Below are 26,235 nucleotides of genomic sequence, written 5' to 3' on the forward strand. Positions count from 1 at the left end.
AATGTTTGGCTCCTATTACCAAGGTGATTTTTAAAAAAATAATTAGCATCTGTGCAAAACCTTCACAGGGTATGATAAACATTGGTAGAAAACTTTTTCTCCAGTCATCCGGGAGTTGGAAAAAACATCCAAGGAAAGACATTTTTCCTGTATCTCCCATCCTGACCTCAGTATAGACAGACCTAGTATATATTCCATTCACAGGGTCTATATCTAATTCCTTGTGGGAAAAGGCCATTCTCCACAGCACACTAAACAACTGTTGGAACTGGATGGAATGGTTTTCCTTGCCTGTACCAGTCTTTTGGTTCATTAGATCAAAGTGGAAGAGTGAAAGTTGCTCAGTCGTGTCCCACTCTTTGTTACCACATGGACTGTAGCCTGCCAGGCTCCTCTGTCCATCAAATCCTCCAGGTCAGCACACTGGAATGGGTAGCCATTCCCTTCTCCAGGGGAGTCTTCCCAACCCAAGGATCAAACCCAGGTCTCCTGCACTGCAAACAGATTCTTTATTGTCTGAGCCACCAGTGAGGAAGGGCTTAAATATACACAAGTTCTGCATGACTAATCTATATTTCAGGGCTTCCCAGGAGGTGCCTAGTGGTAAAGAACCTGCCTGCCAATGCAGGAGACATAAGACACACGGGTTCAATCCCTGGGTTAGGAAGATCCCCTGGAGAAGGAAATGGCAACCCACTCCAGTATTCTTGCCTGGAGAATCCCATGGACAGAGAAGCCTGGCAGGTTACAGTTCACGGGGTTACAAAGAGTCAGACATGACTGAAGTGACTTAGCACAATCGATCTTTCAGGGCATACTAAGGACTGTCCAGACCCTGATTTTCTTGCCCCTCTGACAGCCTGCTTTCCCCACTGAGATGGGGAAATGAGGTGACACAATTTGAAACTCAGTCCAAGCACATAGCTCCCCTCAGAGTTGCAGCCTTCCCTGCTAGAGGGGCCGTTTCACTGCTTTTCAGCCACAGGCCTTTTCCTTCCTTCCTTGCCAATGACCCTCATCAGAGTCTGCTCTTGAGAGGTGGGCTACTTATGATGCAGCTCCTTATGGGGGCCAGTGAAAGTTACTCATTCCTGTCGGACTCTTTGCGGCCCCAAGAACTGTAAGTCCACAGAATTCTCCAGGCCAGAATATTGGAGTGGGTAGCTATTCCCTTCTTCAGGGGATCCTCCCAACTCAGGGATCGAACCCAGATGTGTGGGAGACAACAGTCAGTGATGGAGGTGAGTGTCAGGGTGCCAGGGAGCTTGACCCCCGTCCTGCCATGCACATCTTCATTTCCCTAACATGGGTTGGGTGTCGACCTGTGGAAGGCATAGGGAGGTTGCTCCCCACGAACAGTTTACAGTCAAGGGCTTGCTAACATTCTAGGCCTCAGACTGGAAAGTAGCACCCAGCTCTGCTTTGTGACTCTTGACACCCCCAGCTCTGTATGTAGGTGTGCAGCAGTCGAGGCAAGGAGTTAAAACCCGGCTGAGGAGCTGATCCGCCAAGACAATGAGCGAGAGTGACCTGGGTGTCCAGGGAGGGCAGAGCCCACAAAGCCTTCCTTCGAGGCCACTCAGCCACGGATTCACCCAGCGAGCTCAGAATGCCCCGAGTCCAGGCACTACGACGGTGTCTAACTAGGACCTCGGACTTCCGAAGGAGAGGGGGCAAGAGCGCGCAGTCTGAGACAGGCGGGGCTCGTTCTGCGCCGTTCCTGCTCGCCAAGATGGGACGGTCCTGGTCCATCCAGCAGACCCCAGGGACAGCGGCAGGGGGAGCCACCTCTGCGGAGGTCATTCCGCCAGACAGCCCCACTATCGAGCGCCCAAGCCTTCCTTTCGCCCCGGGCCCTGTGCAGGTGCCAGGGTGCCTCGGGTCGGGAAGGGAGCCTAGGCATCTGGTCAAGTCCCTGCTGCCGGTAGTGTGGAGGGTCGGGGTGAGGAGGGACGGTGTCGGGAACTCTCCGCGGGGTTGGCGGAGTTGGAGATTTATTTCGGAGATAACATCAGACCTTAGTCAGAACCTTTTCAGAAAACCCAGAGCTCGCAGTTCTCATCCCGGATGTCCACCGGCGGCTCCGTGATCCAGCCCGGGCTTCATCATCTTTGGGTTTGTTTCCTCCAGCTGACTCCCTTCGGGAACGCCAAGTTCCGCACCTCCTGCGGGCGCCAGGGGTGGACGGTGTCGACCCAGTCTCGGCCCACGGGGCGCTCGGGCTTGCTGCTCCACAGCGCGCCGACTCAAGGCGGTTCCAGGCGGCCCCAGGCCCACAGGAGCCCTCCGGGGCCACCACTTCCCTTGCGACGCGTCGGGGTCCAGCCGCAGCCGCCCCCACAGCGCCAGCCCGCAGTCTCACTCCACACCTTTGCCAATTTCCCCGCCGCGGGCGCGTAGCCCAGCCAGCCCTCAGCTGCGGGCGATTGGACAGCGGCCGCGGGGCGGAGCCAGACGCTCAGGAACGCCCGCGGCCGCCCCGGGCCCTGACGCTGTTGCGATTGGCTGCAGGCACCGCCAGTCACGGTTGGCAGGACGCCCCGCCCCGCGGGGCTGGCCCCGGGTTGGCTCCGCCCCGCCCGCCTCCTGGCCCCGCCTCCCCCCGGAGCCGGGTTGCCTCTACGCGGCTGTCCGCCTCATTCCCAGAGCAGGTCCGTGAATTGTCGGCGCGCTCCGGGCAGCTGCTGAGCCGGGGCTACCATCGGGCTTGTCGTGCTCCCTCCGAGGTGCCTGCCGGAGCTAATGTGCCCCGGTCGGCCAGGGCGAGGGCTGTCGCCGGTTCGGGGCAACTTGGGATTCAGGACTCGCAGCAGGGGCGTCGGTTTGCGATCGGGACTCGGCTACGAGGGTGAGTGGCCGCGCGCAAGGAGAGCGGCTCCCCGTGCGTCGTTCGGCGACTGGGGGACGGCGGGGTACTGGACGCGTCCTGGCGCGCGTCGATCTGTCGATGCGAGCGTATCGGCTTGTTGGGAGGTTAGGGCTTGGCGGTATTCGCTCCTTGCCAGCACCCCCCACTCCCGAACTTCTTGTTTCAAAGCGTCCCAAATCGGCCCAGGACGCGGCTCTGCGTCGGCGAAAACTTGGTGTGTTGTAATTGCCATCATTAGATGGGGTCTGAGGACGCGTCCCCTGGCCCTCTGCAGCGGTGACACGCGCGCTAGGGGCTGTCTTCGTGTCAAGTGGCGTGCGGACAGTAGTTCCTAGATGCTTGAAGATGGGTTCCTGAAAAATTAACACGCGCCGGAGTCGGCGGGAAGAGGTAGCCCTGTGCCTGATGCCAGCGATCATCCGGCTCGGGGTGGGTCTTTAGGACTCAGAGAACTTAAGTACCAGCCAGGTTCCGTAGCAGCGGCTTTAGGGCTTTGCAGTTATTGAAAGGAATTGACAACGCGGATATAAAACTTTGTAATTACTTCCCATTAGCACTTGAATCCACATCCCTCATGAGGTGCTCGGACCTCTACATCCTTATGCAAGGTGTGCCCGAAAGACTTCGTTATGACCGGGGGTAGCTGCTGTGTGTCCCAATGCTGGGAGGCCCCGGGGAATCCAAAAGACTGTGAAAACGACCACCAGGCTGGTCGGTTGGTGTCTGAGCTCCTGTATGTTTAAGTGATGAAGTTGTGACAGGAACTGACAACAGAGGATTCAAGGTTAAACCTGACACTTAATGTCTGTGACTCAGTCTGGGATAGATTTTTTTTTCCCCTTCTGGTTGATAAGGGGTAAAAGCAGCTGTTTTTGTTTTGTTTTTGAGGGTGGTTACATATATGTGATTTATATTATGTGTGGACTAAATAGAATTAATTATCTTCTTGTAATTCTTATTTAACATGAATGAGAGAGAGCTTATTGAGAGTACTAACTAGGTAGAGACTTAGGGACAGGATTGGAGGATATTTTGATCCTTGAGAATGTGTAAAAACATTGAGATATATAGCTATCCATGCATATGTAGATGTGCCATGTATGTGTGTATTTATATGTGTGTGTGTATAACTGATAAGCAAATGAAAGAGATATGGAGGGGGAAACTGCCTTGAACGTTTTCTGATCTGTGGGGTGTATGTTGAGTGTGTGTGTGTAAGCATGTCTGGATCTGCCTAGTCTGTCTGGGTCAGTGTATGTCCATGAACTTTATGAGCATTCAATTCAATACCACTCCAAGCAGATTCCCAGTTCCTGTTTTATAGCCCAGCAGCCGCCAGCCGGCCCATCTGTTAAAACATAGTATGTATACTTCCCTGGGAGCTCCAGGGTGGAACATGGGTAGGGGGCAACCCTTAGTAGAAACAACAGGCTACAAACAAAGCCTCCTCTCAGGCCCATTTTCATTCACAGTTCAGCCTGAACATGTGATTTTTGGTGAGGGGGAGAAGGAGTGCTTGATTCTTCAGAAATGGCAAACTGTATTTTGTGAAATAATTATAGGCATGGTTTGGAAAGGAGGAGTATATAAAGAAGAAAAAAAAATCCCTCTAGAAAAGAAATGTGGAGCTTGTCACATAACCATGCAACACTGGTTTACTGCTTTGCAGTAGCATGTATATCAGAAACTGTTTCCTTTTGCTCCTAAGAGAATGAATTAAAACTGAATTGTTTTGCACTCCCCCCAAAAAAATCTTAATAGAAGTAAACAGAACATTACTATAGAGGCTATTTAATCTACTAGCTCTGACTGCCTTAGTAATTCTAATGAAACATATTTTTAAGAATGTATCACTCGGATATAAATTCATATTCAGCCTAATCACTAGGTGCAATGGTTCACAATTTATACTTTAAAATAATAATAATAATAAAAGTCTTATCACTAAACTTTTGATGACTAAATAGCTATAGGAGGAGTGGAACAGCTTATTAAGTTCCTGCAGCCAAGTGACTGATACTTAAAAAATCTATAAATTCCTTTAATAGCATAATTACTTTTGGTGACAAAATAAAGGCAGTGTTTTTGAGAAGCAGGGTTGATATTTTACCCAATAATTTTTTGCTCGTAATCACATTTTAATAATGGTGCTTATTATACATGGGTAGAAAATACTGGCATGGTTCTTAAGAACTTATCACAAACATTGTTTTCATTTTTATGGTACTTAAACATTAGGGGGAAAATATTCTAACCCCTAATCCATACATTTCTGATGGAATGTGTAGACACAATAATTCTCCTGTCTTGACATGGGTCACCTGAGTCAATTGGGCTTCTCCTTAAAAATTCTGTTCATGGGCTGGACTTCAGTCTCCAGGGTTAGATTCAGGAATCTGGGGTGGGGCTTAGGAATCTACATCTTTAACAAGCACCCACAAGTTACTCTGATGTCAAGGATCCTCTCACAATATTTTGAGAAACACTGCAACAGCATTTATAATATAAAAGAACAATTACAGTCTGTGAGTTGATTCAATAAATAATTGTTCCAAAATTTCCAGGTGGCGTTTACTAGCCGTGTGAAATTTATAGGTAAATTTATAGGTAAACTCTTGTGTCCTCAACAAGGGTACCTTTTGTCCTATGTTCAGAAGTGTCTGGGGACTCCTTAGTTCCGGTTAGCCTCAATTCTAAGGAAGTCTGTCTTGGGAAGCAAGATAGTTTAAGACCTCACCCCAGCTGGATCCCTTCCCTCCTCCAGATTCAGTGGGTTCCTGGGGTGCTCCGGGGTAACCTTACAAGTCCTAATTCACATTGTTGGGCATTTTTCCCTGGAGGGTACAAGACTTCCAGTTCTTAAGAGCCACCTTTGACTCACTCCAAGCTTGGGAGCTGGAACCTCAGTGGGGCTACAGCAGACTTGTCTGAGGTCAGAGATCTCCTTAGGAAACTGTAGCTGGTCTGCCTGTTGGTCAGGAGAGTGTCCCAGGCCACAAGCCAGAGGCTCAGGGAGTCTTGGTTTCAGAAAGTCATCTTCAGTATTTTGAGGTATCAAATTAATCAGGTACACAGATTTTCTTAGATCACAGGGAGAAGAATTGAGAACTGATTGCCACCTCTCCTTTTAAATCAGTGTGCGGACCTTCATTGTGGCCCAGTGGTAAAGGATATATCCTGCAACACAAGGGTGTGTGCGTGCTAAGTCCGACTCTTTGTGACCCTATGGACTGTAGCCTGCCAGGCTCCTTTGTCCATGGAATTCTCCAGGCAAGAATACTGGAGTGGGTTGCCATTTCCTTCTTCAGGGGATCTTCCCAACCCAGGGATCGAACCTGCATCTCTTAAGTATTCTGCACGGACAGGTGGGTTCTTTGCCACTAACGCCACCTGGGAAGCCCACGAGGCAAAGGGTGCAAGTTCAGTGCCTGGTTGGGGAACTGAGATTCCAAATGCCATGGAGCACGAAGCCTGCACTGACTACTGAGGTCCGTGCACTCTGTACACTGCAGTGAAAGACACCACATGATTCAACAGAGATCCTGCATGTTGCAACTAAGGCCCGACAGAGCCATATAAATAAATAAGTTAACTTTTTAAAAAGCAGTTGTTCAAATCAGTGTGATTTTGATGTATTAATCATTATCAATTAGCTTTTTATATGTAGTTTGATCCCTTCAGATTCTGTTCTTCCCTTTCACACTGGCATAGTTCTCAGTGTTTAACACTCCTAGGTAAAGTTTAAAAGAGAAAAGATCTGTTGAAAGTTGCTGCCCTTCCCTCTTCCTACTCTCCAAGTACCTAAATAACCAGGTGACTTCTCTGAGGTCAGATGTGCCCAGAATATTTATTTCACTGCTGACAAAAGGACCTGTATAGGCTAGAACACTGAACTTGGATTCTTCCAGGCCACCGGATCGTTACTGGTACTTTTATGGAGCAATTTATGTTCTGAGGAACACTTGGCAGGCATGTTTATAGGTTGCTTATCTTAACAATCCTTTGTGTGCAAGGATTTTTTCCCCCACTTTGTTACAGATGAGCAAACAGCAGCCACAAAAGAATAATAATATAGTCATCCATCAGTATCCTCATGGGATTGGTTTCAGGACTCAATATCCACGGGTTCCTCATTCGAGGGTTCCTCATCCCCAGATACCAAGAGCCAACCTTATTTAGATTTTTTTCTTTCACATCCAAAGATGACACCAATAACTGAGAAGTTGGTCTTGTATTGGAATTGTTTTTATGTAACTTTGTGATGAGATGATAGAGTCATGCTTAGTCATTCATATCATCTAAGTTTTTTTTTTCACCTCTTCAAATTTTTTATATTGCATGTTACCTTGGAACAATTTTCTTTCTAAAGCTAACCAGCCACATACCATATATTAATATGATAATAATTCAATGATCCTGACCTTAACCATCTAGGTTTGACCCAGAATGGCAAATAATTTGCAAAAGGTCACAGAACCCAAATGCAGCAAAGCCTGTATGTAGAATTTGGGAGACTTAATATTTTAGAACTGTACTATTTTAGAACTGTATGTTGCCTATTGAGTCATGTTGTATGGCTAATAATGTTAAGCTGGCAAAAAGAACTTGCCCAGCTTTTGTGTGATTGGATGGACCTAGAAAATGTCCAAAGCCTAAGGTATAATCACAGCCCCTGGTTCTACAATGGTATTGATTTATGCCTAGTTAAAAAACTACAGTAGAATGCTACTTTTCTTGAAACTGGCCATAGATCATTACAAGGTTCTAAGCAACAGTTCTCACAATTTTTTTTTTTGGGGGGGGGGAGGGTGCCCATGACACACTTTTAGCAAAATTTTTTGGCAAAAAAAATTTGACAAATTCAACTTTTTGACTTTTCTTTCCATATCCTTATTCCCATGGTGAAATCTACATATAAAAAATTTACTTTTCAAATCAATCTGCCTTTTAAACATCTCCTAATACTCAAATCTTCGCCATCTTGACTTTTTCTCTTCCGTAATGTCCCCTTAAGTTCCTACCTTCACTTTGGTTTTTGGATTTAGAATGGTCATTGAACTATGGAAGTTCTACTCTAGCTTTAACTTTGTGGATTAACTATAACAATATTAAGAAAAAAGAAAAACTAAAAAGGATAATATGAAAGTCATGTTGTTACAAGTATCTTATTAAATATTCCCAGCATAGAGTTTCCATGGGAAATTTAAGATCCAGATGAATAAAGTGACAGATTCACTCATCTGTGTCCTTACATATACTCTTGTGATACAAGCTGAGAAATATAACTGAATACAGCATCCTGGGTTAGAGAAGAAAAACAAATGTTAAGCTCTGAGAAAAGAATTGGCAAAGAAGTGAAGGGTCACAGTTGGGATGGGATGGAAAGAAGGGTGGGAAAGAAACACCTCCAGTAAAATGCCAGATAGGATGGTAAGAAATTTATAGAGGTGCTGATGGTTTGGGGTTTCTTGGGGGCATTGATTCTGTTTTATATTGTCTTCACAACCCACTAGCCCTGCTTGCTTTAAATAATTTATTATAGCACAAGCCTTCCCATGGTTAGTTTCTTTTCTTTTTTATAATGCTTTCCTTCTCATCTCTGAGTCTAATCAGAGGCATTTATGATAGTATGGCTATTCTAAAATACTTTGGAAAATCCATGATCAATATCCCTACATTATAAACCCAAGGCCGTTCTGTTCTCTTTTGCAGTGTTTTCTTCCCTGCTATATTAACTCAGGATCTATGTTTTAAACAGTATTTTATTAATCTTTGCACAATGAGACTTCTGGGCTTGTTCTTCTTGGCTGGAACTATCTTTTGAGTAATCTATCATCCAACCACCATTGATCTAATGATGTATTTATTGCTCACTATTGCAGCACTGGCAGGAAACCCAGTATGATTCTAAAAATTTGATTAAAAAGAAATCAAGTTTTTGCAAGGCGTAGCCACCCAATTATGTTAGCAGCTGCCAAGTATATTTTATGCTAAAATATACACACATATTTCAAGTGAACAAAATGTGATCTTTTCAAAAGCTTTTAAAACTTTTTGCTATGAAATAAGTATAATGAGAAGATGTCTTGTAATTAGAAAAATTACAAGTGTACTCCTCACCTCAGCCAAAGATAAGGTATAGTAATTTTCAGATTATATCCATAGACACTAAACCAGATAGGTTTATCTTTTTTGATTCACAGTATTAAAAACAATGGTGATAAGAACTATCTCCTAGTCCTTGAACAATCTTCCAGGCAGTCCTCACAAACCAAAATGAACAGAAACAAATTAGCAAGTACTAATTGAATGTCTATCACAAGTAGCCTGTTCTCAGCTTAGCCAACTCAAAATGCAGTTCAAGCATAAGCACCTTTGGGAACCTTTTCCATGCGCCTCTGTGGCCTGGTTGTATACGACCAGCAGAGCCCTTAACTGCTGTAATCCCTCCCTCCAGACTGGGAGCCCATTAAGGGAAAGGACCACACCTGACATCTTCTAGCTTCTCAAGAGATGGTATTCAAGAAATAGTTGCTAGGTGCCCTAGAGACTATAAAGAATTATAGGTGAACACCTGCAAGGCCTTACAAGGACTTGCACAGGCTATTTACCCAAAGTCTGCGTGACAGTAATAACTGAATTGCAGTCCCAAATTTTCTGCTGTAGCCCAGTCTTAGAAATTCACAAAACTGTCATCCATGCCTGCCCATTGCATCCTCAGGGTCTCTCTGCTCCATCCCTGCCTTGCCTTCTTCTCTTACCACCTCCCTGTTGTGTCTTTAAGAATGTCTCCAACTACCCACTGCCCCAATCAGGCCATTTCCCCTGGTTCCTTTGATGTTCCCATACCCGTTGGCCTATCTTGACAAAGCAGCTGACTCATGGGTCCCACTCTGAGACTAGGGACAGCCTCACGCTTGCATCGTTTGAAGTCTCAGATGGCTTGGTCTCTTTTGCCATTCAGTGTAGGTGACTACCTAGGTTTGGCCATAGGAGATTTGGGGGTCTTGCAGGAACTAGGTGGTGCTGTGCCTAGAGGCTGCTAGTATAAGTAGTATGCTAAGCCCAGCATAATGGGGGAACTTGGCATTTGAGTTAAGCTTTTTTTTTTAATTCCAGCAGATTTTTATTTCAGAATTTAACTTGCATAATATTTTTCATTGATAAAGCACCCTTTGTTCAGGAAGCATCGTCCTTAGAGAGTCAGGTTTATGACACAGTCTGAGGACTTAGATAAATGCCAGCGCTCACCTCAGAACTGGGTCACTAAGGTGGTCTGCATACTGTGTGTCCAGGCAGTTTATGGATCAGCTGAGTTAAGCGTAACTGCCTGAGGTCAGGGCCATTAGGATAGCCCTTTTATGTTAGATCTTAACAGGCTTTAAATGACTGCAAGAGATCAAGGACCCCTATTTTCCATCTCATCTGGGAGATTAAGCCTCTCTTAATATAGGTGCTTTCTTCTCATACCTGCCAAGAAAATATCACTAGACAATTGAGTGATTACTAAAAGTTATTTCAACGTTCAAGGCAAGAGAAATGACCACCCTAGATCAAGTCATGGACTCAACCACCGGTTTCTTTTGGATCTTGTGTCAGGAGCACCCGTCCCTGCATACCCTGAGGCTTCTGCGTTCCCCTGGGAGCGGGGCCTGGGAGGACTTGAGGAAGGCTTGGGTGGAGGGGTGGGGGCTGAGGCAAGCCTGAGTGCAGCATGCAGGTCATCCCCTTGCCCGCAGTCAGTGGAGGTCCTCCCTGTGTGCAGGGCTTTGGCATTTTCTCAGATCTGCTTCTGAGCATCCCTAAGGGCCAGTCTTCTTTCTCTTACACTTTGTGAGTGTGTTACCCAACAGAGGTTCTCACATTCCGCAAGTTTTTATCCTTAACCTTCTAAGTTTTCCTAATTTCAACTTCTCTCTGTCCTGTAGCCCCACCCTGCAATAATGTTTTTCTTTCTTTAATATTTTCTTTCCCTTCTGTTCAGGTAAGAACTCTACGTTATGAAAGTTCTTCTAATCAGTGTTACTATTCATCTTTTCCCTGCAGGAGTAACTGCATTTTTGACCATTTTCAAAGGAATTTCCTAGAGCATTCTGGTGTGTGTGTGTGTGTTTCTAGTGCTAAGAGAAAGATCACAATAGCACAGTTCCTCCTCGCTGGGATATTATAGCCTTCCACAGTGCAAAAGTAATTAGCCTCACAAAACCTCACTTTTCAGCAGCTTAACCCATGCTTGCCAGTGACACCCTCCCTCACCTGCCTGATCACTCTTACCACCTCCTGCTCACTTTTCTATCATTAAGAAACAAGATCACATCTCTATTAACACTAGACATATTCATTACAACCAAAGAGATGAAGCTTTCCACAAAAGCTGAACCTGACATACTCAGAATAGGGAAAAGAGGGGTAGGGTCACCCTGATTTCTTTAAAAGCAAGGATATGTGAACTGATGCATCTTTTATTAAGTCCTTAATTTGTTGTTGTGACAGACCTCTGCCTGTTTCTCTTTTGAGGCTGGGTAACTGCCTTATGGAGAAGGAAATGGCAACCCACTCCAGTGTTCTTGCCTGGAGAATCCCAGGGATGGGGGAGCCTGGTGGGCTGCCCTCTATGGGGTCGCACAGAGTCGGACACGACTGAAGCGACTTAGCAGCAGCAGCAGCAGCTGCCTTATAGCTAATGTCAATAACTGTCACTTTTTTCTTTCCCTTCAAAATTGTTGCCTGCAAGTTTCAGTTTTGTCGCCTTCATTTATTTATTTTTGGTGCTTCAGGTTGTTTATCGTGACCTACTTAGCACGTGTTGCTTCTAACTCCTCCAGATATCTTTCCCCCACTTTCCTGCCCCTGACAACGTCTCACAGCTAAACCTAGTCCTTATGTTGAATGAATTCCCATTTTCGCTGCAAATTAGTAATGAAGACATTAAGTGGGATTCTGATAGCAATCCTTTCGAGAGCTAAGGCACCATTTACTATTCTGTTTTAATTACAATCTTTTAGCAAATTTTCACCAGTTATAATGTTCACCCCATTTTCTAAGTAATGTTTCTCAAATAGTATGCAACATTATGAAATCTGTGTGCATTACCCTTTCTGTTCTCCATTATGAGCTAAATTTATAATTCTATAATTTTCTCATAGGAAAAATGCTTATTAGACTGGAATGGTTACTTTGGTTTCAAGCCATACTGCTTTTTTGCTTATTGTGAATCATTGTAGACATTTATGTAATCTTTGTTTTACTTCATTCCCAACCCCCACCAGCACCACCATAGGAAGCCGTAATCCCACCGCATTCCTTCCCTACATAGTTAGTTATCATCTGGGCCTTTTTTCCAAGATGACTATTTTATTTTATGGGTCTTTAATATTTTCAATTTTAAAATAATCCTGCACAGCTAAAACAAAAACAGGCAGGATCCTATCATGACCATAGCATTTCCTCCTTCCTTTTCAGGACAACCCCCCTGCCTATAAATTGCCACAATGCACCTCCTCTAAGTGACTAAGTCACGTCGAACTCTCTGTGACCCCATGAACTGCAGCACACCAGACTTCCCTGTCCTCCCCCATCTCCTGGAGTTTGCTCAGATTCATGTCCATTGAGTTGGTGATGCTATCCAACCAAATCATCCTCTGCCACCCGCTTCTTCTTTTGCCTTCCATCTTTCCCAGCATCAGGGTCTTTTCTAGCGAGCCAACTCTCTGTATCAGGTGGCCAAAGTATTGGAGCTTCACCTTCAGCATCAGTCCTCCCAACGAATATTCAGGGTTGATTTCCTTAAGGATTAACTATTTTGATCTCCTTGCAGTCTGAGGGGTACTCAAGAGTCCTCTCCAGCACCACAATTTGAATTGGGATCTGCGTTCATCCTGCATGTTCTCTGCTCATATTCTTGTATTAGATAAGGGTTCACAATCGGCAACCTTATGGGGGGGTGGGGAAGCCAGTGAGAGCTGTGCTTTATTTGGGTCTTGGGGAAAAAACAGTTGTCCTAGGCAAGTGGGAGATGAAAGTCAAAGTTTTTGAAAGATTGGGAAAGCCAGAGGCAGGCCATTTGGTACCAGCTACACATGCCCAAGTACTGTCTTCCTGTGGTGATTTCTAGAGTGTTTCCCCTTGGGCTTTTCTAGGTGACTATCCCAGTGTTGCATCAAAATTAAAATGCTGTATCAGCTCATATCCACGACGGCTGGAGTTCACTGGGCTGGAGTCAGAAGTCCTAGTTCCATTTGCAGACCTTCCCAGAGCCAAAGGAAGGAGTGATGTTTCCAAATGGAAATGTCCATGTGGAGATAAGGTGCTTGGAGACCTTCCACACAAAACAGAATTCCCTGACCCAAACGGACCTACGTGGTAAGGCAGTGTATTATATCACACGAGAAGCAGGTCAGGCGGCAGGGCTGATTGACTCAGTGACACCAAGACAGTGATACAAGCTTTATTCATCTCTTTCACCTTTCTGCCACTGTTGGCCTCCAGGACCGTAAATTTTACCTAAGACTGGTCCATTCCTTCTGCAGGATGGTAACAGTGGTACTGACATGTCGTTGCAGGCAGGACAATATCCCCCCTTCCAGGTTCTTTTGGAGAGCATGAAAACATGACCCAGAAGAAAAGACCTGTCTTTTCTTCTCATTGATTACAACAGGATTCTATGCCCCATCTCTACATCAGTCACTTGCAAGAGGACAACATCAGGATTCTGTTAGTAAGAAAGAAGTATGTGTGTGGAAATGAGGGGGCAGTAGAGGCTATCAGGCCATTATCACCCACTCCAGTACTCTTGCCTGGAAAATCTCATGGACGGAGGAGCCTGGTAGGCTACAGTCCGTGGGGTCGCTAAGAGTCGGAGATGACTGAGCGACTTCACTTTCACTTTCACGGCACTCAGTGGCTTGAAAAATAGCTGTGAAATTCGCCCTTATGACTGTTGTGTAGGTGACAGATACCACTGAACTGCTACACAGTTCTGGATACAAAATGACAAGGCTATAGGTTGACAAGGAGAGAAAAGCCACAATGCAGACTAATTAAGGACAGAACTGAGCCAAGATCAATAATTATTCTGATTAGAACCACAATAAGCCCTAATGAATTTGAATGTACTAATTTATGTCTATTTGTCCTCAATAAGAATATGATCTTTACAGAATAAAAAAGGTTTTTTTGCTTATTTCTCAATAATTCTGTATTTCTGATATATCATTTTACAGTATAGCCCTATTTGAATGGAAAAAACTTTTTTTAACTTTATTTACATGTCAGAACAATAACAATAATGATAATTATTGATGATTATAACTGGTCATTATGTGTTGAATGCCTTTTATAAATTAGGAATTTATTAATAGCATCTAAGACATGCCAGCAAGTTGCTTATGCCACATAGTGGGCAAGCTTGAATCAAGACTCAGGTTCATCTGCTCATGCTCCTTCAGCTCGGTGGCTTTCCTTTGCCTTGGAGGACAGTCTCAAGACTCTTGTAGCCTGCAGGGTCCCGCCCATCTCTGTGGCATCACCACTGACCCTCTTGCCCTCACTCAGTTTTCCAGCCACACCAGCTTCCTTGCTGTCTAATAAACCAGTCTCACTCCCACCTCGGACCCTTTGGATCTGCTGTTCCCTCTGCTTGGGTCACATGTCCTTCTTTCACACAGCTAACTCTTTTCCATTCAGGGCTTCTCATCACAGGTACCTCCCAGGACTCTTCCATCTCATCTGTTTAGGGCACCCACTCAATTCCTTGTTTCTGTCCCATTTTTGTTTCCAGTATGGTTCTTAAACAACATTAGGTAATTAACCAACTTGTCTGCTTGTTTTTGTCTGTTTCCCCCATTAATTAAGTTCCATGAAGGCAGAGGTGGTATATGTAAAAAGAATGATCAGGGGAGTAAGTTAATGAAGGAATTAATGTTTACAAGTCTTAACCTCTAAGAATCCATGGTCCGTCTTTTATCTGCTACACTAAGAATAAGGTAGGATAGTAATCATCAGTGAGCTAGCTATGTACACCTTAGGTTTTTTTCCTGTAAAGTTTGAGAACTGGAAAAGTCTACTTTTGTTCCCTTCTGTCTCTGAGGGAAAATAAAATATAGATATCATAGTTTTTTGGAGAAAAGATAGATTTACTATTACAATAGTATTACATAAAAGTTCAAGAGCTTAATCTAAGACCGAAATCTGAGTAATACTCTTAACTCTAGTTTTTGTATTGATTTTAGTTTTATCGACTCCAACTCCTTTCATTTTAGGGCATGAAAACGAAAAGTGTTAGCCTCTTGGTCGTGTCCAGCTCTTTGTGACCCCATGGACTGTAGTTCACCAGGCTCCTCTGTCCATGGGATTTCCCAGGCAAGAGTACTGGAATGAGTATGGTAGGAAATGGAAGGAAGGAAGTACTGGAAGGAAATGGCTATTTCCTTCTTCAAAGGATCTTCCTGATCCAGGGCTTGAACCCTGGTCTCTTGCATCGCAGGTAAACTTTTTACCATCTGAGCTACCGGGGAAGCTCTAGGGCATAAACCCTTAAAAATGAAAGTATACATATACGGCTAAGTTGTAAACAGGGAGAATAATAATTGCATGATAATTTGGAGTGGCAAATTCACTTAAAATTGTTTTCTCTGCTTACACATAATTTTTCATTTGAACTCATGTAACTACTAAAATGATTTATTCTTAGAACTGTGTTATTAATTATCCTGAGGTAATTATGAAGGTGCAAATTGAAAAACAGCTTTACCTCACATATTAACTTGGATGGGATTGACAGAAATGAAACAGAGTGCCTTCCTCCGAATCCCCTTTTCTTTGGCTTTTCAGCATTTACAGTTGAGAGTAACTTTTAATCTAGTTCTTTCAGTTTGTTTTGTTCTGTACCAGAGACAAGTCAGAAGGCAGGTGGAGCGAGGAGAAAAATGTTTTGATGCTGTTCACATCGCACTTCCTTGGTGTGTATCCTGGCAGGGACCCCTTTCTTCCTCACTTTGTAACCTGCGTAGATTTGGGGGTGTGATTGGGTAAGAAACCATCAGGATGCAGGTGACAATGGGATCAGTAATTAAGGAGCTGGGTCAGTGTATCATCATTACTAAAGTTAGACAGGTGCATGGTCTATAGACACCCTTGAAAGCCTGCCTTCGATGGGGTAGTTTTCATATACAGTAGATTGGCCCTTTCATGGCTCAACAAAGGCTTCTTTCTTTCTTTCTAAGCTGTGTGGGTGGGAAACAGCATGTGGTTATAGAAAATGTATAGCGAAAGCAGTAGCAATGAGAAAGAATCCATAATGGGTACACACACATTGCTGGAATATTTCCCAAGGATGTGTTGGGGGGCGGGGAGGGCAGGCAGTGAGGTTTCTTTGGCAGAGGCAAAGTAGAACGTGGACTTTTCCACGTGTGAACACTGGGCTTTGAAAGGTCCTTTATGATTCACAGAAGCAGCTGCTTTTGAATTGATATAGCCACAGAGTTTGGGAAACTCACTTTAAAAACGTGTACTGCAGACTCCTGACATGTGTTTTGGAGACTTGGTCGAGTGTTGGGAACTTGCTTATTCACAAGTGACATGGCACGAGTATTCCTCATTAGAGTGTTGGATCCTTTGTTCATTTCTTTAGGGTGTGTGGATCAAAGCTGACAAGACAAGACGTAAAATTTTGAACAGTCATTTGCTATGTTACATACACACTTACATAAATTTGCAATGATGGCTTTTTTCTTAATTTATAAAACTATGTGGGGAGGGAGGTGGGAGGGGGGATCGGGATGGGGAATACGTGTAACTATATGGCTGATTCATGTCAATGTATGACAAAACCCACTGAAATGTTGTAAAGTGATTGGCCTCCAACTAATAAAATAATATTTAAAAAAAAAAAAAAAAAAAAAAATGAACACAGGGCTACAAAGAGAAAAAAAAAAAAAAAAAACTATGCATGGCAGTTTTACTTTGCCTAGCAAATCAACTTTCCTGAATTACTTTCAGACATTTTCTGTTGTATTATAAGGCTTTCTTGCTCAGTATTTGTAATCTTAATTTGCATTTTTTTGTGTGACTTTTAGTTTTACCTAGCAGATTCTGTGGCTCTTTTTGTACACTACTGTTGCATTTCTAGTGTTTCATTTCTAGTGTTTCATCATCATTATTAAGTTATTTCCACTTTTCTAACAATTTCAAACCTAAATAATACCAGCAGTGTTGTTTCTTGTCACTTCCAACAAGAGCCATTTGTGTCCAGTTCTTCAAACAAGATAAGTAACTAGGACATACGATTCTTTTACTTTCTGCTCATTAGTTTTCAATTTATTAGATACTGACATAATGTGACATTTTCACATTTAAGAATAAGGCAAAAACTTTATTTTTAATGTGTTATAACTGTTGTTGTTTTCCTAAATGACAAAGCAAAAAAAGATTACCACCAAATAAGATTAGTGTGGATATCTTGAACTAGAAATCATTTGAAATGTTTCACAGCTACACTTTGTGCTAAATATAAAAATAATTGTGTTTCCCATGTGTGAGCATTAAAAGACCCAGTTGGAAAGTCACATAGTATAGCAAGTAGGTCACTATTGATGGTAGAACATGAGACAGGAAATGTCACAGCTAAGATTAGAGGCCAAGCAGTATGTCTCGCCATGCTCACTGCATTGTTCATCCTAAGAAGTGGAAAAACTCAACAGGGTATAACTAACTTTAGCCCAATTTAAAAGTATTAACAAGGATAGCCTTTTAATCTGTCATTCCCATTTGTTTCTATATAACTCACTTTCCCAGTTGGGCAAACTAATTGAACTGCTTTGGTTTTGCACATGAGCAGACCTCTGAATACCAATTATAATGGTAGCCTTCACATTTTAGAAGTATAAATGGGAAGCAGTAATCAGCTATGTACACTTATAGTAAAAGATATACCTGGTGTTTGAAATTCCTAACAAGGAGTAAACAGTTAAAAATGAACTCTCAAAAAAAAAAAAGAATTCTCTTAAAATCTCATTTATCTTCATCTTTGCATGTAAAGTAGTATATGGATATAGGAGAAAAGTAAACTCTTAGGGAATCCAGTTGCTTTTTACTTTTATTTTTGGGGTCATATGAGGAAGACCTGGGCTTCCCTGGTGGCTCAGATGGTAAAGAATCTGCCTGCAATGCAAGAGACCCTGGTTTGATCCCTGGGTCGGGAAGATCCCCTGGAAAAGGGAATGGCAACTCACTCCAGTATTCTTGCCTGGAGAATTCCATGGACAGAGGAGCCTGGCGGACTACAATCCACGCGATCGTAAAGAGTCGGACACGATTGAGTGACTAACATTTTTATGAGGAAGATTTAATATTTATATGTAGAAATTTTTACCTCAGAAAGGGCCTGGTTTGCATGCATTTGCATATTCTAATTTTAACAAGATGGGGGGGGAGCAGTGCTCTCTGGCATCTGCCCCATACCTTATTGGGAGGGGCCAGACCAAGATGGAGCCTTGGATTATGAGAGAAGCCATCCCCTCATGCTAGACTGAGAACTGAACGCAAGCCCAGAGTGCCGGCGCTTATTTGGTTGAATAGATGGAGGCATGCTGAGATGACTGAATTTGAATCTGTCTTTAGAGCACTGAGGATTCATTTACTTCCAGCACAGAGTCCTTCACAGAAGTACCCTGGCTCATGGGTTCCATATATTCTGCGTAGATCATTTCACTGCTTGAATCTCAAGGTCTTCCTAGACTCACCTTTTCAAAGGTCATTAATGCAGATTAATATGCTCTGAACTAGGATTATTTCAGGCAGGTTGTAACTTTCAAGAGGTGAGCTGAGTGGTGTGGAGGCTCAATGAAAAAAAGTACCTTAACAGTGTTTTTAGTCTTTATTCCTTCTCAGCTTAAGCACAGAGTCTACATTTTTATTCCTGATCCAGGGGAAGTATGTTGGAGAGGGGTTGGAAGCACAGCTCTCACAGATTCCCCTCTGGAATGAAAATTCTGGGAGTGGTTTTCATTTGGCAGGAAGAGGTCTGTTGGCTTCTGATTGAAGCAAACACAAGTGATGTGGCCATGGGGTCTGGTTGCATCACTGTATGTGCCAGGTTCTTGCCCAAAATGATGCAAGCTGATTGTGAGTGGTAAAGTTAGCTCATCTTCTAGGCCTCTGTTGACAGAAGTTGGTGGGAACATCCTAGAAAATATTTAGGCGTGCCTGAAATAGATTTTGCTTTGAAAAATCTCTTTTCTAGTTTCAAAAATGTATGAATAACTAATGAATATTTAAATCCTTACGTGGATTGTAGAACTCCTTACCACCTTATGAAATTGGTTATCTAATTTTAGATACTGCTACATGAGATTCCTCTTTGATATCAGTGTAAATCACCAGAGGGTCAGGTATACCATTCTACTTTGACCGCAATCAGAACCCTGAGTCTGCCTGTGACAAGAGGTAAATATAGAATAAGTTCCTAGGATCCTTTGTAAACCTTGTATCCATCTTCTAGGAAAGGAACAGAAAAATGGATCATTTCTATGGACTTGTTCCAATTTAAATAATTTATGATATTATTCATCTTTCAAGCCTGTTTGCTTATTTTTCGTTTCTGTAGTGAGAAATACATAAAATTTTCTTGTTGGCAACTTTTAATTGTAATGGCAATACCCATCAGGCTACTGGTTGTCGTTTTGAGTGTTTTTTACGGCTGTTTCTTTTATCTGTGTTTGATTTTAGTGTTTATTTATTTATTTGACTGTGCCGGGTCTTATCTGCGGCATGGGAACTCTTGTCACTTGTGGGATCTAGATCCCCAAGCAGGGAATCAGACCTGGGCTGCTTACATTGGGAACACAGTGTCTTGGCCACTGGACCACCAGACAAGTCCCAGTATTATATGCAAGAGCTCAAATACAATCTATCTGATCACAAATTTCAAGCAAGGTTATCAGTAGGTTTTGCATTTTAACACAAGAAGGGCATAAATGGGGGGAAAGGTGGGGTGGTTGATAATGGTGGGGTGTGGAGGGCCTAGTTTCGTGGGGAAATACAGAGAGGGAATCCATTATGCAAACATGTAATAGGAACCCAGTCATGATTCACACATTTAATAACCTCTGTCCCCGCATATAGGAAATACAATACCAATGCTTATAAACCTGTGTGCAAGGAAGTAGCACAAATAAAGCTTCATTTATAAGAGCCATCTTGTTACTTTCTAAAAGGCCTACTGAAAAGAGTTTATATAATATTAACTGAGATACAAATAACCCTTTACTTTATCTTAGGCTTTCTGATGATAGATAACGTTGGTGGAATCTCTAAAATACAGAAAACAACCTAGATTGGATTATTTTTCTTGTTGTCTTTTTGTCAACAAAACTTTCTTTGCAAAGAAAGAAAGGCTGAACATCACCTGTAGTCTTTACACCATCCTGTCCTCAAATACAGACATAGCCAATCAAGGTTACTTTCATAAGTGTGACTTATCCTTAGTTTTTCTGAAGGACTCTCTGGTTGTGAGAGTGGTTAATGTCTGAAAGAAATTAGAGGCTTTGGAATCTCCTCCTTGGGAGTTCTCAGATAACACAAGAGAAGCTAATTTTCAGGGAGGAGAGTTGACTGCACAGAGTTCCAAAGATCATCTTTTGGTCCTGTCTTTATTTGAAAACCTACCTATGTTCTTGTAAGTTAGTGCCTTAAGAGATTTTACTTAAGGGTAGCCAGATCTTGGCACTGTACAAATAATTTCTTCTAGATGTTTATGTCTGTCCTTCCAGACTCTTGAAACAGGCTCTGAACTGGGTTGTCTGGCCCGCTGCCCAGTGGATGACTGTTACTGCTGGCTGCAAAGAACACACTAGAGTTCCGGAACTCCTACCCCTCAGCGGGGCAAATGTAGAAAACAAAAATAATCCAGGTGCTAAAAGATTCTAAATTTAGAAGACTTTTCCCTTCCACATAATAGAGTACAGTTTGTTTCTTCTTCCCACACAACCTGGAGCTGTCCAGAACAACCATGAAAACACATGACCCCCCATCCCGTCCCTCCCACTTGCAGCTGTCTGGGCTTGCAAGTGAAATTTGTGTGTGCTGAATTATTTTGCTTGGAGACACATCACAATCACCTGTTTTAATGTTTGTGGAGGCTGAAAACTGCCAGTTCATTTGAGGGGTATGTGAGTGTAGTCTAATCGGGAGACAGAGACTGGCCAACCTTACCTGGTTCTTCTGGATGAATTCAAGAAGGCTCTTTTCCAAGTGACAGAAGAGGACTCAGCCAGGTAACCCGTCTTCATTCCTCACTCAGTACACTTGTACGTGGTGGGTTTTTCCAGAGCTACCAAGAAACATGAGTTTGGGGGTTATCTGGGAGTTGTTTGAGCAGTCAAACAATGAGAATATCTTTCTAGCAGAACATCTGTTAATTTTTAATTTTTGAGTTGGAAGTGGCACTGGAGATTGTCTAAATCAGGGTTTAGAAAGTGAAATTTCCATGATAAACCAATGAAGCATGGAGAAGAAAATACTAGAACTCCTATTCACCTTTTTATGTTCCAAAAATAAAATTAAATTTTACTACTATATATGGATTTATATGTTCACCCTCCCCTGTTGTTCAAGTCAGGAGGCACTATATTCTGAGGAAGGAGTAAGTTTCTCTCAATATACAAGTGTTGTCTGGCGCCATTTATCTGTATGTAGTATGTTGCATTGTATTGGTATATGTCCAGTTAATTTGCAGAATATTCTTAGTTTCAATTAAACTACCTTTCAACAATAACAACCTGCTCCCCACCATAGCCAAAAAAAAAAAGGCAGGTAGCTTAAAAAGATTCTGACAGAGACAAAGTGTGAATTACAGATATCACGAATTTGAAAGCAAGCACAGGGGAACAATATGAAGATGGAGGAGCTGACACTTCATTCCTGGACACGCTCTTTGATAGCTGCATTGTAAGTTAAAAACAGTAATGGTATGATCCGTTCTGATCAGAAACCAGCCCTCAGATTTCAAAACAAATAACTGAAATACGGACTTATAGCTACTATCATTAAGAATGAACACTTTAAAAGGAGGTGTAGACTTTGCCTTGAGAAATTTCCTGATGATAAATGAAGGTACCATGATTAGAAAAACATGGAGGATAACCTTTGCAACTTTTTTAAACCAATGTTTATAAATTCACCTACTAATCTTTATGAAATTTCATTAAACTAAATGGTGGTTTGAACTTCTCTTGACGTCTTTTACTTGTACCCAAAAGTAGAAAAGCAACATATCTTTAGGAAACACTGGTTCTTCCTCCTAATACAAGACCAGATAAGATATGTTGAAAACAATCTAAGATGAGTTTCCTTGTCAGAAAATACTGCTGAAAGTATTAGTGAAAATTTTGCTGAAGAAGCAAATACTGTACTGGAACAAGTTAGGGGTAGCAAAAGACTTGTTCTACGTTGGTAAGATGTTAGATCTAACCTGTTGTATTTGTTCATTGCTCTTTAACTGATGACATATACTAAGTGCTTCTCTTTGGTGAGCCACCACTAGGTGAGATTTATTCATAATCTTAATGAAAATGTTTTATGAAAAAAACTGAGTAGCGTTTCCTCTTAAGCAGCAGCTGTTGCTTAGAGAAGGATTGCAGGGTAAGGTTACAAGAGATAAATTCATTCACTGCATCATTCATAAGCAAGCAGCCAAGTTGTTGAAGCCAGAGGAACACAGAATGCTGCAGGATGCTACACTGTAGTTAACTTGATAAAATAAAAAGCCTTTAATATACAGTATAGCAGAAGCGGTGCAATATTTTGTACAAGGTTAAGAAGAGACCATGAAAGTTCTTTACCTCACAGAGGTTTGCTGGTTATCTTGTGGGAAAATACTTTGTTGTCAAACTTACAGATAAGTTGTATTCATTTTTATTTTATAAAAAGGAAATGGCTTTGTATTTTGTAACCACTTCTGTGATAATAGGCAACTTGGATAGTATGCTACCTAGAGGTCATTAAAAAACAGTTAATTTGTTCTTTCAAAATAAAGGTATCTTACTAAGTAAGAAAATAACTGAATTTGAAAGAAACTCTTATAGAGAGAACACTGTGAAAACAGTGTTTGGAAGTGTTTATGTTGCTACATGATTTTATTGCTTAAAATTATGACAGCCAAAACCTATCTTTGTAAAATAAATTGAAGTTAAAACTAGTCCTTCAAAGTAACGTATCACAGATAATAAAATCTAGATTTTTAAACACCAAGTATGTTCAGTCATACTGCCCTTGACAAAATGATGATTGTTTAGTAAGATGAAAAAAGTTTTTACTCTTAGATATAAAGAAAATATTCTTTATTTCATATTTACCTTGTACATCTGTCATTTTGATGTTTGTTTTATAATGTACCTAATATAATACATGTGTGCATACCTAATATATGAGTATGGTGTGCATGTTCAAAGGCTTTTTAGTGTTGGAATTTGTATTCAGTAATTTGGAAACTATTGCTGGGCTAAAGATTTTTAAACTTTTGGGGGCAATAACAGTCACAGAGTCTTTGAAACAATAAAAGATATGCTCCCTCTTCTCAGAAATATTATACACATATTCTGCCAAATAAAATTTTGCCCAGAATTTTAGGGCAGTCACATGCCTACTGATGGTTATTGTCATGGACTCCATTCAATCCCCAGGATGAGGACATGAATAACCTAAGGAGTTATGGGCTTACCCACAGTCACCCAGTGACATGATCTGATCTTTCAATCAAGACTTCCTGAGCATATGTCATTCTAGGCTTTGGTCTGGTTGCTGAGGATGCAGACATAGGGATGGAACTCTAGTTGAGCTCCCAAGAAATTCACAAGCTCCCTGGAAACTCCAATGTGCAACAAATAACCATGATACAATTGATGTCTAGGAGAAACTTGTTTATTTGACTGGCCTTAAATAATACTAACTATGTGAGGGCGTTGTGTTGCACTCCATAGGAAATACAGAGATGGGCAAGATAACCCTTGTAGAAAATCAGGTCCCAATTACTTGCTCCAGCTTCCAGGGCTTTTTCTAACGCACCTTTTATATTGCTCAACCCAGTGATGCTACTCATTGGGGTTTTGCAGCTTCGTGCGCTAAATGACGATGTACAAGTAGAGAGGTGAGGCAGCAGGGTCACGCTCCTCCCTATTTCTAAGCAACCAAAGGCTCTCTTTTTTAACTTATGTGCACTAAACTGCATGCCTTTGTGCAATAGAGAAACGAACTCTTAAATAAATTGGCAAATGGAAGAAAACAGGGAGTAATAAATGAGGTATAGAATTTTATAAGCTTCATGATCTCCTTCCCCAAAGGCCTGAATCTATGTAATAAGGTAGTAGAACAAATTCCTGCTGAGTCTGAATTTATTCCCATAAAAAAGGGAATGATAAGAATAAAGTAACGGTAAATTTTTTTTTTCTGCCTAGGTCATTAGTAATATTCTTGAAGGTGATATAAAGTTTTTTCCTACAAATATTGTGCTATGTGTAAGGGCTAAAAATAAAGAGAGCAGCACAGGGAAATCAGCAAGCATTATTGATCGCTGTCAGAGCCATTTCCACTTTAATGTTTGCAAAAGGTACAACCTGGGGTTGCAAGCCTATTTATAGGGAGCAGTTCGTTCATTGGTCTATGTGGGTGATAAAAAACAAGGTGAACTGCCAGGTAAATTCTGGTTTATATTAGGAAATAGAACTAGAAGGGATCTCTTGCAGAATTAGTGAAGAGGGCTCCTCCCCTGCGTTCCTGTGGAACAAAGGAAAGACCTGTGGAGTCTGGCTTCGGGGGCTCCCAACCCGAGTGCTGCCTCTGGTTGGACTTTGCTCCATGGGCTGTACCCAGCCTCCCCGAGCTGCAACTTGCCACCTCCTGTCCTGGGAGCAGGGGCTAAAAACCAAGAGGGCGCCTCCCTCCTTCCCTTCAGTCCTTCTAGCAAGCTCTATTCCCCATTGGTGTGCATGGTTGTGTGCACGTGTATGTATGTGTGCGTGTGCATACCTGTGTATGAATGGAATGTTTTGTAGGACCCTCTTTTGACATTTGGTTCTCCATTCATTTTTGGTGGATTTCTGTAATCTTTTTTCCTTCCACTCATTTCTTACCAGAGTCATTTAGTCCTCACATACTCCTGAAACCCTTATTTTTCTAATTTCCTTCCCACCCTACTCACCAGGCTTCCACCCTTGGGCTTCTTCTTCTTCATTTTTTTAACAAGTGTCAGTTCAATTCAATAAGCGTTAAGTGAGTGTTGGTCACAGCTTCGAGATTTGAGGCTAAACAGCCAAGGCAGAATCTTTGTCCTCAAGCTGCTCGGTCTGGGGGACTTGTGGTCTGCGCTCTGCCTTCTTCTCTCTACTCTAGTTATTGATCGCTCCCTCCAGGCAGCGTTTCTTGCCAGCGTACTCCACTGTAGGAATAGCTAAGCGCTGGTTCAGTAGAAATGAATTCCATCTAAAACCCCCAGTGACATCTGACTTGTGAAAAGAACTGGCTTGTAGCAGGCTCACCCACCTTGAAATGTCATTTAAGAAGGGCTTGGATTCTATGTGTTAAAAATGCCAAAGGGATGCTGAGCCTGACCACCTTCTACCCCTCTGCAGTGATGTTATTTCACTTGAGGGCATGGCTGTCCAGGCTCTGGGAAATGGCCTGTGGACTGTTTTCACTCTGATGTGCTGGTTTTACTGCTACTGCAGCACTGGAATGCTAAAATAACTAACCATTTCTAAAACAGTACCAAAAACAGACGAGCAAACCAACTCTGATGCTGGGAAAGATTGAGGGCAGGAGGAGAAGATGACGACAGAGGATGAGATGGTTGGACGGCATCACTGACTCAATGGACATGAGTCTGAGCAAGCCCCGGGAGATTGTGAAGAGCAGGGAAGCCTGGTGTGTTGCAGTCCATGGGGTGGCAAAGAGTCAGACATGACTGAGTGACTGAAAGACCAACTCTGACTGTGCGTGGGAACAGTTTACTTCAGTTTGGGGCTGGGAAAATTGCTTTCCATCATCTCTGTGTCCATCTCTTCCCTTTAGATCTTTTCTAAGCTCCTCCGTTCATCCAAATACAACGTCAGTTTATTTTCAATGAAAGGGGCACCAGGGTAGGCAGTTCATCTTCCACAGTCCCAAAACTATGCCCGTTGTATATAGGCCAGACTTCAAACAAGCAATAGGGATGGAACTTGAAAGCTAATAAACATCTTAGATATAACCCTCATCTCTATTCCTCAATCTTTCTGATAATCACTAGACAAACGGTTATCAGGGCTAAGATAATGTGAGCTCTTTACCCTTCAGGGCCGCTGTGTGGATGGAATTCTTAACTGGTTTCATCACTC

General features: G+C 42.5%; 1 protein-coding gene across 1 annotated transcript in view; it reads left to right on the forward strand.

The window, feature by feature from the left end:
- Positions 1–2,629: 2,629 nt before the first annotated feature.
- Positions 2,630–26,235, forward strand: part of MARCHF3 (membrane associated ring-CH-type finger 3) — a 148,097-nt gene continuing 124,491 nt past the window's right edge. The window contains exon 1 of the mRNA XM_065934368.1: positions 2,630–2,848. The gene's annotated coding sequence lies outside the window, so the exon portion shown is untranslated. The remainder of the gene's footprint in view (positions 2,849–26,235) is intronic.

The sequence above is a fragment of the Muntiacus reevesi genome, chromosome 1 (genome assembly GCF_963930625.1).
Source record: "Muntiacus reevesi chromosome 1, mMunRee1.1, whole genome shotgun sequence".
In the NCBI taxonomy this organism is placed as follows: Eukaryota; Metazoa; Chordata; class Mammalia; order Artiodactyla; family Cervidae; genus Muntiacus; species Muntiacus reevesi.